This window comes from Ixodes scapularis, unplaced genomic scaffold (assembly GCF_016920785.2).
Source record: "Ixodes scapularis isolate PalLabHiFi unplaced genomic scaffold, ASM1692078v2 PGA_scaffold13__105_contigs__length_92229423, whole genome shotgun sequence".
Taxonomy (NCBI): domain Eukaryota; kingdom Metazoa; phylum Arthropoda; class Arachnida; order Ixodida; family Ixodidae; genus Ixodes; species Ixodes scapularis.
This window is the reverse complement of record NW_024609839.1, coordinates 45,371,041-45,387,041: the sequence shown is the minus strand read 5'-3', so window position 1 is coordinate 45,387,041 and position 16,001 is coordinate 45,371,041. Positions and strand designations below refer to the sequence as shown.

At 45.4% G+C, this 16,001-nt stretch overlaps 2 protein-coding genes across 3 annotated transcripts in view; one reads left to right on the top strand and one right to left on the bottom strand.

Moving 5' to 3' along the window:
- Window positions 1-16,001, top strand: part of LOC8042867 (acetylcholinesterase) — a 309,154-nt gene that overhangs the window by 147,172 nt on the left and 145,981 nt on the right. The window contains exon 1 of one of the 2 annotated variants that reach the window (XM_040210771.2): window positions 6,658-6,714. The exons of the other annotated variant lie outside the window; for it this stretch is intronic. The gene's annotated coding sequence lies outside the window, so the exon portion shown is untranslated. Of the gene's footprint in view, window positions 1-6,657; window positions 6,715-16,001 lie in introns of those variants that run through there. 2 annotated transcript variants of the gene reach the window in all.
- Window positions 1-16,001, bottom strand: part of LOC8042865 (gamma-aminobutyric acid type B receptor subunit 2) — a 115,271-nt gene that overhangs the window by 98,193 nt on the left and 1,077 nt on the right. The window lies entirely within an intron of this gene.

Genomic DNA, 16,001 nt, shown 5'->3' with positions numbered 1-16,001 from the left:
GGTGGACGAAGGACAGGGGGGAGACCTCCCTGCCTTTTTTATCCCGCCATTGATTATAGTTTCGTTAATCCGTTATTGTATTATTTTTACTCACCCACATGTTGTTTGAACCAGACGTCCTTTTTTACAGAAAAACATGTTTTTTTTTTGTTTGTTGTCCCGACAGTTTGGGAACACTTCCAAAGTAGCCGGAAGAAACTCGAATCAATTAAAGCAAGGATCGTTTCGCAACTCTTCCTTTTCGTGGTTTCAAGCGGGGTAATAGATACTGCCGTTCACCCACGCTTTTTCTTGAGCAAATGAGGTCTTGGCCGGTGAACAAACAGACAGTCTTCATTTATGTATTATTTATTAAATCAATACTGTTATATCAGCTGTTCTTCAACTTTCAGAAATTTTTCATTGCTTTTTCTTAATTAGCGTGCCTCAAACTTCTTTTTTATTTTGCGACAGATTGCCGGTCGAAAAATGTACCGTGTTTCTTACAACTTCTGTCTGTTTATTTCAAAAGCAAACGTATTTTTGCTGCTGCGATCGCACAATGCTGCTATTTTGGATTTGAGCGAACGACGATAATAATCTATTTCGTAGCTGCACTCAAAAAGTGTAGTCTTGCATTAAATACGTTAAGGCTTTAACGTAGATACGCGCCAGTGAGGTTGGGGTCTTCAGCCATAAATATATCTGGTGCAACACTGGAGACGGTAAATTTTTCCAGACACGAAATACCCATCGCAGAAAGAAAAGAAAAAAAAAAAAAAAAAGAAACGCACGCTTTCGCAGTAGCCTTTTGGCACGATGAACGCACATTGCTCCGGAAAAAGAAAAAAAAAGGATTCATCGTGAAGAGCGAACTATTTTTGAGGGGTCTGAAACGTGCTCAGAGTGATAAAGCCTCACCTAAACGTGTTGGCTGCGATCCAGCATCGAGCGGGGTGAATAACATTGCTGACATCCTTGAAAATACCAACCAAACCACCCAAAAAAAACGAAAGTAGAAGTGCCCCGCAATAGAACGAGAAGTTTAGTTTGTTTAGTTATGAACGGACTCACGACGACACCAGCATGTCATTCTGCTTAACACGGGCACCGGGAAACCGTAGCTCAGCAAAATGCTCGGGGATTCCGCTTTCAGGCAGGACTGTTATGAGGGACACACCTTTCCGTTTGACTACTTTGTTCAACGGAGACCGGTTGAATGATACACTCTTTCGTGCCTGTGCGATGAGCATGATTTCTTTCTTTTTTTTTTGAATATAGCGTGCAGTGTTTTAAATAGAATCATTAAAGTGCAGTGCTGTAAATCGAGAGATATTCCTATTTTAGCAGTACTCTATGGCCACATTATTACTATCGTTGAGGATTAAAAGTGACAACCGCGTGACAATTTATGTTTCGTTTAACAGCTTACGTTATAACTTGCTCTTCTTAGCGTCGTCCTCTCCTGAAGTTTCGTGGATGTCGGAGCGTCGGAGGCAAGAAAGAAGGAGATAAGACAGAAGGACTTGACCAACACCTCCTAGGCCAGGAAGGCCTCAGCGCTCTTTCCCTATGGCCGAAAAAGATGGCCACCGTGGCTGCGTTTAAACGCGGAAGAGCAGGCAACACGCGAGGGTTTGCCGTCATAGAAACGAGTTATCATTGATGCAAGCGTGTTCATGTCTTAAAATTCCAACTTTGCACAACGTTTCGGTTAGGACGCTGATTTTCTTAGACGGACAATTTATTGTTGCAGAAATTTATTGACGTAAAATGGAAGAGCAGGGTAGGTGTTTAGCGAGGTCCCGAGATAGATACGGTTTACTTTTAAGCCCAAAATTGCGAATGATGTAATTATCCCCGCAAGATGAATTATTATAAGGAATATTTGCCCAAAATTACACGATAAAGAATGATTGCAAACGGCATTACAAATCACAGTGCCAATACAGTTGACGCAGTAAATGCACGTATGATAACTGCATTCTTGCCTGAAACTAAGCGGTATATTTAAAAGCAAAAACTCAACGTCCGATGTTTTTTTTAGCGTAGAGTTGTTATTTGTGCAAGGAATTTAAAAGAACATTTCAATTTATTCCGAAGAAGAGGGTGCTTCTTTTTGCAGTTTGAATTATCTGAAATCTTTTCATATATCTTCCAAGTAAAAGTTTCGGAAATTTATCTTCCAATAAAGGTTTTTGAGCCTACACCGCAAGATTAACAGAATACAATTACTGGGTCCTTGCCTCCAACGAAGTATGAAGATTTCTGATGAGCCAAAAATTCAGTCATGAAAACTGGGTTGTGGATACATTCCTGTGAAAAATTTATTCCTTTTGTTCGATTATAAACCAGCCATACCGTATAAGCTTATCTGTGTCTGACAGCAATCAGTTGAACGAAGACTCTAAACATCTCTCCTCGTCAAAGCATGGTGATCACCTGTCGCATCTGCTTTTAAGTCTGAGCAACAATGCAACCTCAGAAATCAAATTTATATGAAGGGCATCGGTCTCCGTAAAGCGAAGCTCAAACACCTGAAAAGTGAATTTACCTTTGTATAAATAACAGCAATCTGAGTACTTTTTATTTGGTTCCCACGTGTCACACGAAGCACAGATGTCCCGATAAATATATTCGTGCACGAACACGCGTGTCAACGTTTCTTCACGTGCACGTCTTTTCACAGGGATAGATGCAACTTTTTACACACCGCCTTTCTTTTTTAAATGTTTTACACCATAATCAAAACTGAGTAAACGGTTGCCCAGTCGTGGTAATATAATAAATTGCATAACGAAGGAGCCGTTAACCTGGCCACCCGGCACAGCACTCAACGTCATACTCCGCCCGCAAGAGGAATTAGGCGGGTAACACGGGCTCTATATGAACAGGCTGGCAAAGTACCGGTCGCATCTCGGGTCTTCGATGTAAACTGCCGAACGTAACCAAACATTGTTGCGGGCTTTGGACAAATTGAGCCGTTTTTAAATGACGCCCGACATAAAGCGAACCAACGTAAGTCATTCGACGGAAGCTCAAAAGACTTCGGAAGCGACTGAGACTGTAGGAGATACCCGGCATATGAAAACAAGGAGATCTTAGCCTGGTGCATTCAGATGCAAGAATATTCTCCCACGGAATGGCTCTTGACCACGCTTGCTGTGACTGTCCGTCTTGAGGTAACTTAAGCACATGCACTTTTTCGGTGTTTTTGTAGTTGCCGCGTCATCCCGTAGTGCTACATTTGTTCGGCATGACGCGATCCGCCGAACAAGCCATTGCACGCGTACGTTTGAAACGAGGCAGGGCAGACGACGGGTGGAGAAAAACAAAGAAACAGTGCGAACGACTCCCACGTCTGCTCCCGATTTGAAAAGCCGCGCATGCGCAGTATACTGCGCATGCGACGGTGGCGACGCTCCGCGCACCACCACCGGCAATGTCGCGAGGCCACCGCCACCGGCCGTCGGGGCCATGGCCTTATCTGTCCGCCATCTTTGCATCCCGACTCGCAAGCGTGGAGGTCTTGCCTTGGCGCACTTGAGACATTGCATCGTCTGCCTTCTTCGCTCGAGAGTTGGAGGGCGGACGGTGAACATATGTTGTGGACACCATGGGGACCTTTGATGCAGGGAGGCTATGAAAAATGGGCTCCATTTTTTACAAAGTTTAATTTGTTTCGAGTAATATCTTAGAACTTATTAAAAACTAACTGTTTTAGCGGACGCTGTATGCTAACACAAACATGTCAAAAATTACAATTGAACCTCATAATTGAAAATATCCGAAGATGGATATTGCATAGCAGTTCCTTTAGTGGGTGAATAAGCTTACCATTCTTTAAGATATTCCCTTTTATTTTAGAGCGCAGCTCTTAGGGGCCCGTTTCCGGCTTGAGCGGCGTCGCCGTCGGCGTCGGCGTCGCCGTCGCCGTCGCCGTCGCCGTCGCCGTCGGCGTAACCGCGCGGTGCATCATGGGAAATGTCCCATAATGCACCGCGCGAGCCCCCCACCAAGGTCACGTGACCTCGTGGGGGGTCACGTGACCCCCCGAAGTCACGTGGCCCCCTCCTCGAGGTCACGTGACCCCCGCCGATGTCGCGTGACCCCCCGATGACGTCATCGTCACTGATGACGTCACCGGCATCCACATCGTCATCGTCATCATCACTGATGACGTCACCGGCATCCACATCGTCATCGTCATCATCACTGATGACGTCACCGGCATCCACATCGTCATCGTCATCACTGATGACGTCACCGGCATCCGCATCGTCATCGTCATCATCACTGATGACGTTACCGGCATCCACATCGTCATCGTCATCATCACTGATGACGTCACCGGCATCCGCATCGTCATCGTCATCATCACTGATGACGTCACCGGCATCCGCATCGTCATCGTCATCATCACTGATGACGTCACCGGCATCCACATCGTCATCGTCATCATCACTGATGACGTCACCGGCATCCACATCGTCATCGTCATCATCACTGATGACGTCACCGACATCCGCATTGTCATCGTCATCACCACTGATGACGTCATCAGTGACGTCACTGATGTCGTCACCGGCATCCGCATCGTCATCATCACTGATGACGTCATCAGCGACGTCACTGATGACGTCACCGACATTCGCATCGTCATCGTCATCATCACTGGTGAAGTCATCAGTGACGTCACTAGTGACGTCATCGGTACCCGCATCGTCATCGCCACTGATGACGTCATCAGTGACGTCAGTGATGACATCATCGGCATTGGGGGTCACGTGACCCCCAAGGTAACGTGACCCCCCCTGGTTAGTTTAATCCCCCCCCCCAGTGCCCTTCCCTCCTCCTCCTCAAGAGCTGCGCTCTAATTCGGCGTTACAGGGAGTTGTAAGCGGCTTTCATTTTTTTATATTATTTTTCAGAAAAGCTGTGCCAAAAGGGCACAGATTTCCCGAGGAAAGTCCACTGAAACATTTAGTAATTCAATTATTGACTATTACGATGACGAAGCAAGAAGTTCTAGCGATATAATTGCTAACTTTTTCATTTATTCCGAATTTTGCTTGAAATAAGCAGAAGCCGGACGCGATATAATAATTGTGTTTTTATTTGAGCCGTGCAATATTTTTTGTGACGTATATCCCATAGTAAAAGGGACATTATTTATGCGCATCCAGCTTCAAACGCCATCTTAAGCTGCTCTCCAGCCTGATCTAGAGGATGCATTTATAAAGTATTTCAACATCTAAAAATCTAGGGAAGTATAACAGAAGGTATTGAAATAACAAAGGAATACAATATAGGAACCGTGAGCACGGCACCGACAAATATCGTTAATAGTACCGGGTTCTTGTTGAAGAATTTCTATCATACAATCATTAATTACACATATAAAAACATCACAATATTGGTGGGGCAATGATTAGATTATGGTGCCTTATCGAACGTTGTCTCTCGCCAGCAAGAAAACAAACGTGATAAGAGGGAACTCCCAACACAACAAGAAGCCTCCGGAAATGAGAGGCGAGCGCCTTTCGGGTAATTAATGAGGTGATTTTGCTTGAGGGTTTCTCTTGGACCTTACGGTCGATCATCAAAATTTCAAACCGAACACACTAACACTAGCAGCTTTTATTAATGTAAAACGAAGGCGGCAAATATCGGAGCAGGAAAAAAAAAAAAAAAAAGCACGTGTCGTTAATTAGGCACATCTCAATTAAAGCGTGGCTAAACATGACAGATTGACGTGGTCATAAAAGAGCGAATTGCTTCCTTTTACTTCCTTCACTGGCAAGAAAAAAACAAATACCGGATAGAAAAACGAAAATAATAAAGAGGCCAGGCCTCGACAGCATCGAGACGAAATCGGGGAATAATGTTTTTCTTCCGCCTAATTAATTATATTTTTGCACGAGCGTAGTCGTTCACGATTAATCATTCCTGTAATCCGGGCCCTTCAAGCTCTAAATGAGGTAAACTTGCCGTAGTGATAGCATTACAGTCGCGTTAAATTATAACCCTTGAGTCCGCAGTTCAGGCACTAGACCGCTTTTGAAAAATCTTTCTAAGCAAACAAAGAAAAGAAAATTATCTCGATTTTGCTCTTTGACATGCTGGGAAATCTTTACCAATATCACCTGCTCACAAACTTCTGTTTTTAAAGGTTTGTGCCACTTAAGGCTCGTTCACACTCTTGCAACCGAGTACGACCGAGAGAGACCAGACCGGTTTTCTTAGAACCGGATGCGCTGCAGCGGGGCTGGTCCTAAGAGATCGCAAGAGGATTAAAAACCGGTCTGGTCTCTCTCGGTCGTACTCGGTTGCAAGAGTGTGAACGGGCCTTTAGAGACCGGCGATCAGTTCGCGCTTTCCACTCCCCCCTCCCGCTTCCTCCTCTCCCCCCTTCTACCCTGTTCACCGTTGCCTGTTTCGTCCACCCCCCCATAGTGAGGAGGATCTTCTGCCTTGCAGAACCTCGAGTCTGGTCGTTGGCCTTTAAGCGATGAAAACATGGTAAATCGGGTGCATCTCTGCGATTAGCATCTAGAAATGGCAACCTTCCATCCTACTACTTTATCATGACCTCCTGAAAACAGGAGTTAATAAGTCAATTAGCAGGTATTATACCCCTTTTGCAGGTTAAGAGAAGCAGGACAAGCGATCGTCTTTCCGTAAAGCCTGCTTCCACTTGAGGCAGTGGACGCTGGAGAGGCGGCGAGAGAGGAGGTGAGTCTACTTTCCTCCTCTCCAGTTTTCGTTCTGCTTGAGTGGAAAGAGGAAGGGAGGCTGTGCGAGAGAAGCTTGTCCTGCTCCTCTTAGTCTGCAACATGGTATAGTAGAAAAGAAAACTGTTTTTGATGGTTAGTATCCAATTGAATCGACCGAGGAAGGGTACTTCGAAAAGAACCTCCCCCCCTTTTTTTTTTACTAAAACATATCTATTGTTGAAAGTAGTGAAAGCGCACAATAAAGACGAATACGAAGACGGAAAGGCAAACAGGACGAGCGCTGACTATCAACTGAAATTTTTATTGGAAAAAATAGAAACAGCAAAATAAAACCAGCGAAAGCCACAAATACTACAAATGTGACTAGTCATCAATGACTCGGCCACCGTACGTGTCCATAAAGTCCACTTCCTTTTTGTGAAGGAAAAGTGAGGGCTGACTGATACACTTATCAGGATGTTCCTTCTTTATCATGTAAGCCTCCAGTACCTCCCTCGCCACCTTTTCTTTACCTCTCCCAACGATTGTTGTGCCTTGAAAGTTGGGAATGCAGCGGCAATCTCTGCAGTGTATGTGTAAATGGGCTCCTGTTGTTGAACGCAGTGATAAAGCATGTTCACGCAACCGCTCATTCAAGCACCTTCCGGTCTGGCCTACGTAAACCTTGCCGCAGCCCAATGGAATTTTCCAACTTTCAAGAAAAATTCCATTGGGCTGCGGCAAGGTTTACATAGACCAGACAGGAAGGTGCTTGAATGAACGGTTGCGTGAACATGCTTTATCACTGCGTTCAACAACAGGAGCCCATTTGCACATACATTGCAGAGATTGCCGCTGCAATCCCAACTTTCAAGGCACTACAATCGTTAGGAGAGGTAGAGAAAAGGTGGCGAGGGAGGTACTGGAGGCTTACATGATAAAGAAGGAATGTCCTGATAAGTGTATCAGTCAGCCCTCACTTTTCCTTCACAAAAAAGAAGTGGACTTTATGGACGCGTATGGTGGCCGAGTCACTGATGACTAGTCACATTTGTAGTATTTGTGGCTTTTGCTGGTTTTATTTTGCTGTTTCTATTTTTTCCAATAAAAAATTCAGTTGATAGTCAGCACTCGTCCTGTTTGCCTCTCCGTCTTCGCCTTTATTGTGCGCTTTCACTACTTTCAACATGCATAACCAACTCGCCTGCATCGCCACATTAGTTCATATCTTTTGTATATGAATAACAAAATAAGCACCTTGTATTTCATAACCGAGTTTGATTCAGAACGGCTTCGAAGCCACATTTCTCTCGCTTTCGACGATCTCTATCAAACAGCGAAAAAAAGAATGATCAAGCCTCTCAAAGACCCGAAACTTCCCAAAGAGTTCAGGTATGTGTTTTCCCGTGTTCTCAGAGTGTTTGACCTAGACATTTATACCTACCGTTGGGGAAAGCCGAGTTCCTCAACTCCGCCCTTCCGATAGAGTGAACTGTGTATAAGTCTCTGGGGAGACCGGAACTGGGTTTCAACTCGAAACACGACTGCATTAAATGCCGACTTCACGAGGATGCAACCTTCCTTCAAGTGGGTGACCCAAAGTGCTCTTGAGTCGGGAGGCTTCACCGCCAAAACCACTTTTGTCGTGCCGTCACATTCAGACCCGCATCGCTTTTCTCTATCCAAATAAAACCCTCCCTCCTCCCCCGCTTCTGTCTCTCTCTTTCCCCCTCCTTCTACCCTCTTTGCCACGCGCACCGTCTTCAAAGTTCAAAGCAAGCCCGTGAGACACTATAAAAAAAATGCACCGTCACGGCCCGTCCTCAACACCTCATTGGTTCATCCTACTAGGAACCGTTATGACGTGGCATGCTTCTGACAGCCTATTGGCGGATGGTGTCGAGGAGAGCAGTGACGCAGCGGATTTAGCCCCGCGCTAGTGGTCCGCTTGCACTCTAACCTTGGCTGCGGTCCATGTGCAACTGCAGCGGCGCAGTGCGCACCTCCGACTCCATCCGTTTCTATACCTCCGTGTTTGTGCGTACCTCTAGGTGGTATATGTCGGGTCGGCGGGAGCTTCCTCACCTATCCAGCTCTTCTGCAATTATAATGGGGTTCCCGGGGTGGGGGAAACAGACTCGGCGTTTAAGTCAGACGCAGTCGAGCCAGCGCTCCTCCGGTTTGAATGCGAGCACACTTGAACGGATCGCTCGCTCGAGCTTCAACTTAGTTCGGAGTCGGGCTGCCAATGTGTGTGTATAGTCAGCTGCGGAGGCTGATCACAGCTGCCTTAGGCTTGAATTGGAGGTAGAAGTTTTTGGAGGTTACGAGTTTTCGTGCGGGTCTTTATTTTGCCTTTTTTATCTGCTTTCGGCGCGTTGACGAGGTCATTAATTGGGAAGGTTTCTAGTCGCCCGGGTGATCTGTTGATGTGAACGAAACGCGCTAGGGAGGAGCCTCAACTAGAGGGATTATTGATTGAGTCCGATGTCCGGGACAACTCGGTGCTCTAGTCTACTATGCGCATAATGATTACGGAATAAATTAATCTCGATTTCTTTTTTAGTTTGATGAATATCCGACTTTTTCTTCGGGACACTATATATAACGTTGCGTTCTAAGCCAACCGCCTGATTCGCATTTTTTAGATGGTCCCTCCTTCGTTTCCTGCCCCCTTACCCTCCTTCATCCGTCCTGCCCCAACCTACCCTAAAAGTTAGATCCCTTTCTCTCCTAGCGGAAAGAACGCGAAGTTACACCAGCAAGGCCGGAGTGCTGAATCTTTTGCGCCACCTACGAGGGACCGTTTTGACTGATGTCGCTTTCACTGATTGAGAACGAGTCCGTACTCAACCTCGATGTAGCGCTTATGTCCAATCTGCGTCCCGCGCTGACCCCTTGTAGCTGACGCGGATTAATTCAGCTTTTGGGCCTTGCTATCAGGAGGCGGGAAGCCACGTCCTCCTCTATTCGATTTGTTCTTCCCCTCCTTCGGCATTCTCCCAGTTCGAAAGAGAAGGGAAATAAGCGAAGTTTGTGTCCTGCAAATGGACTCTCACAAAGAAACAGCCGTAGTAGCTTCGCAGAAAAACTAAGCTGGTATGGCTCGTTACCTGCCGCTCAGTTTTCTTACTTTACGCTGAGTTACTATACGTATACTCGTGTTACCTTAGGCTTTCTACCCTAGTTACCTTCTTTACCTCACGCCAAGTTACCTTCGTTACCTTAGGCTAATCCAGCCTGAACGCGATTTTCTCAAAGATAGTAAGCGAGCGAACGAAATGGAACAATTAATCGTTTGCAGACAATGTACGTGTTCTGCTAACCACTGAGCCCAAAATCACCGTTACGAGAGGTGGTGTAGTATGTGTCTGTGTGTGCGGAGGGGGATGGGGGGGGGGTGCACTTCTATGAGACATAGACTATACAGTACTCCATTTCACCCAACGATGGATCGCAGCGGACATTACTCGCCATCCTGGCCAATCCAGCGCTCCGAACTTAACACGTGACTAGCCGCTCCGCACGTCCTTGCGCCGCTCCCAAAGTGTCGCGCCGATACATGGCATTGCACTGGCGTAGTCGGCACGTAGCGCCCCCTGCTGTCTATCGTGAGGTGAAGCTGAGAGCAGTGAAGAGGACCTCCGCAGATGGACGTTGGACGTTTTGGACGGGGGGACAGCTTGGAAACGGAATCCCCCGCCGGACAAAAGCATATCGGGAAGCGGCTCCCTGCACTCCGTTGCACCTTGCGATGGACCGCAACGGGCACTAGGAGCCATCCCAGCCAATCTAGAGTTGCGCAACGTGTCCACGGGCCCCGCGCGTCGCTGCACCTCTCCCGAAGGCCACGTGATTACTCGCATTGCACTGGATTGGCTGCGACGGCTCCTAGCGTCCGCTGCGGTCCATCATGGGCTGAAACCTCTCCCTAGTATCCCGTGTCTTCCCTAGGGTCCTCCCTGCAATCGAACCAGATGTTCCGGCTGGACGCCCACCAATCTTTCGGCGGAGCACATCATCTTTTGTCGGTGTCGCGGCTGTTCAATTTTTTTTTTTTCGCGCTCACTTTTTTTAAATTTTTTTTTAACGTTTTTGCGTTTCGCTTTTTTTTATGTTGTCAACCCTGGGGACGCTGGGCGAGTTCCGTTCGGGTCGCCGCGCTCTTAGTCACGGTCGAGTTCAGCAGACTTGGGCCAAGTCGATCCGGTAACTGCAGTAAGCCGATAAATGACTAATTCACCGAGACTCGAACCGGGGGAATCTGCTTGGGTGCTTCAAGATGGCGGCCGACGTTTCGTTCGCCCTCTTCCCTTTCATCTACTCCTTAATACGCTCTCTGTAGCTTAGGTCATGACCAATGGTTACGCGTTCCGCACTTTCAGAGTTTACTTTTAGAAATATTTGGAGTGTGTTTTTCGGAATTTCTTTTTTCTTCGCCTAAACATTGACGTCAAATTGCCATTTTTTTGCGTGTTATATATTTCCGAAATAATTTCCATTTTTTTTTTTTTTTTTGCGATCGGAGGGCTGTACGTATTTTCCGATTCAAAGAAAGGAATTGCTCGCCTCTTGAAAGATTTCTTGTTGAAACATTTTACATTCCCGGTTAAGATTCGGAGGGAATATTTTTCCCAAGCCTTGGAGGTTCTGAAGCCAAATTTGTTTGGGTAGATATTCAGACATCGAGGATACGGCGAATGACTAAATGATGAGACTTGCCCCTCCACTGTGAAAGAACATTTCATCCAGTCAGTGAACCTAAAAAAATAGTTTTAAGGTACTGACACTTTCTCGCGTTGATGTTTGTCCCTAATTTCTTGTTGTCTTTGTTTATTTTGCTTAGCTTACGGCCACACATTTGCACTCTTACCTTGAGCTCAAATCTAAAACCTGAGTCGACCAGGAAACTAAAAAATGTATTGCAATATGAGCATTCCCCTTGTCGCTCACTCAATAGAATAATCAAGATAGGGCGAGAATGCGATTACGGAAAAAGGTGCTACACCGGGATGAGTCGTAAATACATTTAACATTTCGTGAAGAAATTCCGAGCACCAAACTTCCTAATGCGTTTCAATTTCGTTTGCCTACCAGTGTCGGCGTTCTCACCACCGAAAACCGGGGACACTATCAAACACAAAGCGCCAAAAATAGTAAGGTTGGATCGGAGAAAAACTGCAGAACAAATAATAATACACAAAAAGAGAAAAAAGTTTTGAATGCAACACGAGTCTGGAAAACTTTCCCCTTAACTCCGGGAACTCACTAGTAAACTTCAGCTATTCGGGAAGCGATGCAACCGTGTGGGTCAACCTACCGAATGAAAAAAAAACAAAAAAAAACAAACAAACAAACAAACAAACAAGAACAACAACAGCAAACGCATACCGACAGCAACACACTCCTTCACGTACAAATAACAGGCAAAAAAACTATATAAAAAAGCTAAGGACTAGAAAAAAGGGAAGTTCCAGTTACCTACGCTCAATCGATACCGAACATTCCTCCTTATTCCCCATTTCTTCCCTATTTCTTATATGCCTACTACCTACCCATGTTTCGTTCGCATGACCAATACACAGATCTATACAAATAGAAGCCAGAAGACAGCCATCATCAAACCTAGAGAGAAACGTAGACGAAAAGAAAAAAAAGAAAAGAAAGGGAGGCAGGAAAGAAGCCAGATAAATCTCGCGTTCCTCATCGCAAAAGAGGGACGGTTCAATCGCAAGTGCATCAAGAAAATGGCGTCCCTCTTTCTTGCTTCATTCTTCGCCTTTTTCTCCTCCTCTCTTTCCTCCAGAGGCACCCTTTGTGGCCTTCGTGAAGCGCATGCACGCGTAGCCGTGCCATTGACGGGTTCTCCAGCTCCCTAGGAGCCGTGCGCGCAAGAAAGAAAGCAGACGACAGAGAACGCTCCGACCGAACCCTCGAAGCACGTCACTGCCATTGAGCAGGGTACGGTGCTGCAGGCTCTTTCCCCCCCTGCATCCCTCTTTATCCATTTTCTAGGTTGACCGTGCTTCTGGCACCCGCGGAGGTTGTAAAGGGGTTCTGTGACCCTCGCGCGCATTCGCGGAAGTTTGCGAGTCTTCCGCTAGCGAGTTCTCGGAGCAGACAAGTATCACCCAGGAAGCAAGGCCTCCACTTTTTCCCCCCCACACATCGACACAAGTGGAGTCACGCAACGCTGCCGATTTTGCGTAAGCGTCAACGCGTATCGTTGCGTCTCACAAAGAGTGCGACCAAACGGACGCGTCTGCGGGGATCTACTAACGATGACGTCATGAGCAGGCCTTGCCCTCTAGGTGGTATCGAGCAGCCGTTGTCTCCTCTCGTTTCAGTTAGCAGACGGGAGGGGTCGTCGTTTGGGAGCGGAAAGAGAAGTTTTATCTCGGGTTCTCTTACTTCGGGACGGAGTTTAGGAAGCGAGTGGAATGGCGTTGCGACGGTGTAAAACGCGATAATGGTTTTGTAGTTGGCTAGGGACCTCCGAGGCGTGACTTGATAAACAGCACTCGGGGGGGTTCTTCCTGGCAGATTAGCGAAGAAACGAAGGAACGAAAGGCAGGAAACGCTACTCGCGTTTGAATACACAGAAGTGTGAGTGGCGGTAACCCGGTCGCGGGAAAGGGCGAGCAGAGAACCGAGACAACGGAATAAGAAGCCGCAATAAACAGACAATCTGACAGATAACTTAATAAAAACAGAACAACGTACGACTTTAGTTTCGAGGACTGGATATTCCGAAAAGTTCGCGAAGTACGGATTTTGGGAGCATTCTAGATTGTTTATGGTATAATATGTATTCGTTAGCATAAAGCAACATATTCACGTGATGTAGTTTTCGTAATAATTTTCGAGTCGCGAAATTCGCGAAAATAGGGTCTTCGCGAAAGCAGACTTTTAAAATAGTTTACAGATGTATAAAGAAAAAAAAAAAAAAAAAAAAAAAAAAAAAAAAACGAACGAAGGACAACGAATATGGTATTCTGGAGAGTGATGTCTTCACGAGTGACGCCCAGTGATTTGTTGTAGGTTCTTTTTTGAAGAGCTGAACCAGATGTAGTAACTTAAAAATCGACCCGAGAACCATTTTCGTACAAGGATGGTGATTTCTTTTTTTCTTTTTCTCAATGCGCTCATTAACTATAGTGAGAGAACAATTCCCTGTTGTGCGGGAAACTAAGGGAAACAATACAAATCCTTTAAAACACAAATTCAACACAGTAAAACAAAAGACAAATAAAAGAAAAAAACACACACACACACACAAAGAAAGGACGTTTGAATCTCAGTTGCGAAGCGGGTTCGCTCGGTTTCATCGTAAAATGCGCGTAAATTGGTATTGAATCTTTAAGTAGCCGCGTTCACATAACCGCTTTGCGAATGCGGTTGAACCCCCGGTGTGAATGCGGCGCTGCACGTAAATATTGGGACAGTCCGAATGACGCCTTACTTTGTTTCCCACTTAAGGGGCTGGCCTACCATGCCACTGGCCACGCCGAAGAACATGCGTTGTTCAAGTGCCTGGCCGCGGAGTGTCTGTGTGCATTACACATGTACCTCGGTATATTACATACCAGTAGTGACGAAGCTTACTGTATCGAGGTAAGCTAAAAACTGACGAAAGAATTACACATAGAAAAAACAAACACGGATAGTATGTCTTAAAGAAAAAAATGTGGTGTCCGTGGTCTGTGTTTTTAAGTGTACTTCTTTCGTAAGTTTTTTTTAGAACAAAGCTTAGTTTACAAAAGATTTCTTCGCTCGTGTGACCTAAAAATAAAAAAAAATAAAGGGCCGAGATGTGCTAAATGTTTTGCTTTCCACCCTCATTCGTATGCTGATCGGCAAAGCTCTGGAAACTAAATATGGCTAGTGAAAACACCGCATCACATCATATTACTACCATGATTACTCCACGGGACAAAGAATGAAATGCTCGCGAAAAGTACTTCCGAAAGCAAGTAATTACTTTTATTAGAGAGAGCACTTGCAATAGACATGGAAGAGAGTCTAATAAAGACGGCAATTAGTGACGCGAGAGGGGCCTCTAGAGGTTCGTTCCACCACAATGCGCCCGTGTCGCGCAGCGAAGCCGGACTAGGGTAGCGCTTTTAGAGTTTGGCTTCCGAACAAGGCACGCCTCTAAGGTCGTGAAGCCTACCCAGTAGGCAGCGTTTGGAGTTGGAAGCTGCGTTTTATAACCGTATAAAGCTTGCACGGTCACACAAAAATACGTAAGACAAAAAAAAGAAAAAGAACGGACAAAACAACACCAGCTTGCCTGCACTCTCCCACTTCCGACTCTCTAAGACTCTTTCTCTTTTACTTATTCTAATCAAGTGGTGAACATTGTCAAAAAGATTTTTTTTTCCTTGCGAGGAAAAGAGGGAGGGGGAGGGGGGGGGGTCTACCCGTTTACGTATCATGTTAAATGTGGGTTTAGGTTTAGGCTTGAGAGAATTGTGATCAGTCGTGCATTATTAGTAGTCCCTTGGTTAAACAGTTTTTTTCTTTTCACGCGGAGAGGAAAGTACTATATAGTCAGTTACAGGTTTAAGCAAAGTTTTCGAGTGAAAGGAAGGTTGAGGAGGAAGAAGCAGACGGAACTCTGGAGAGAGGAGAAGGTTTCCTTCTCTCCTCTCCAGCATTCCGTTTGTTTCCTCGTGCCCAGCCCTCCTTTTCCTCGATTGCTTTTCTTAACCTTTAACTGATTATAGTTAAATGTTTGAAATGTTTTTTTTTTCGGATTCGTTTACTGCGAGATAGATTTTTTTCTTTATCTTGGCTCTTGGGTTAGTATTTAAAGGTAGTAAACTAGCAAATGTAATAAACTCGCACTAATAAATGTGTAAAAAGTTAGGCATGTTTTCATGCGTTTTATAACAATGCCCATATCTTTTAATAAAATTGAAATGATTTAGCATGAAATATTTTGTTTCATTTCGCTTTCGTTTTTTGCGTTTGTAGCATTTGATGTTCACTGTAGCATTTTTATTCTTGCCTATTGGTTGTGTTCACAGTATTTGCAGTATTCTTTATCCTTCGAATGGTCAATATCAGTATTGTTGTTTGATTTTATTTGTGCTAGATGATTTTAGTCGATATTGCTCATTACGTACCAATCAAAAGTTCATGGTGCTGTTTTCAGACTAGCACGACACAGCACTATAACTATTATTGATACTATTATTGTTAGCAGAAGTGATCAGAATAACCTCAGACGACTGCAGTTTGCAGTAACTTGATTACTTCAATTTGAAGTAAATGATATAAGCGTCTCGCGTTGTCGAAATT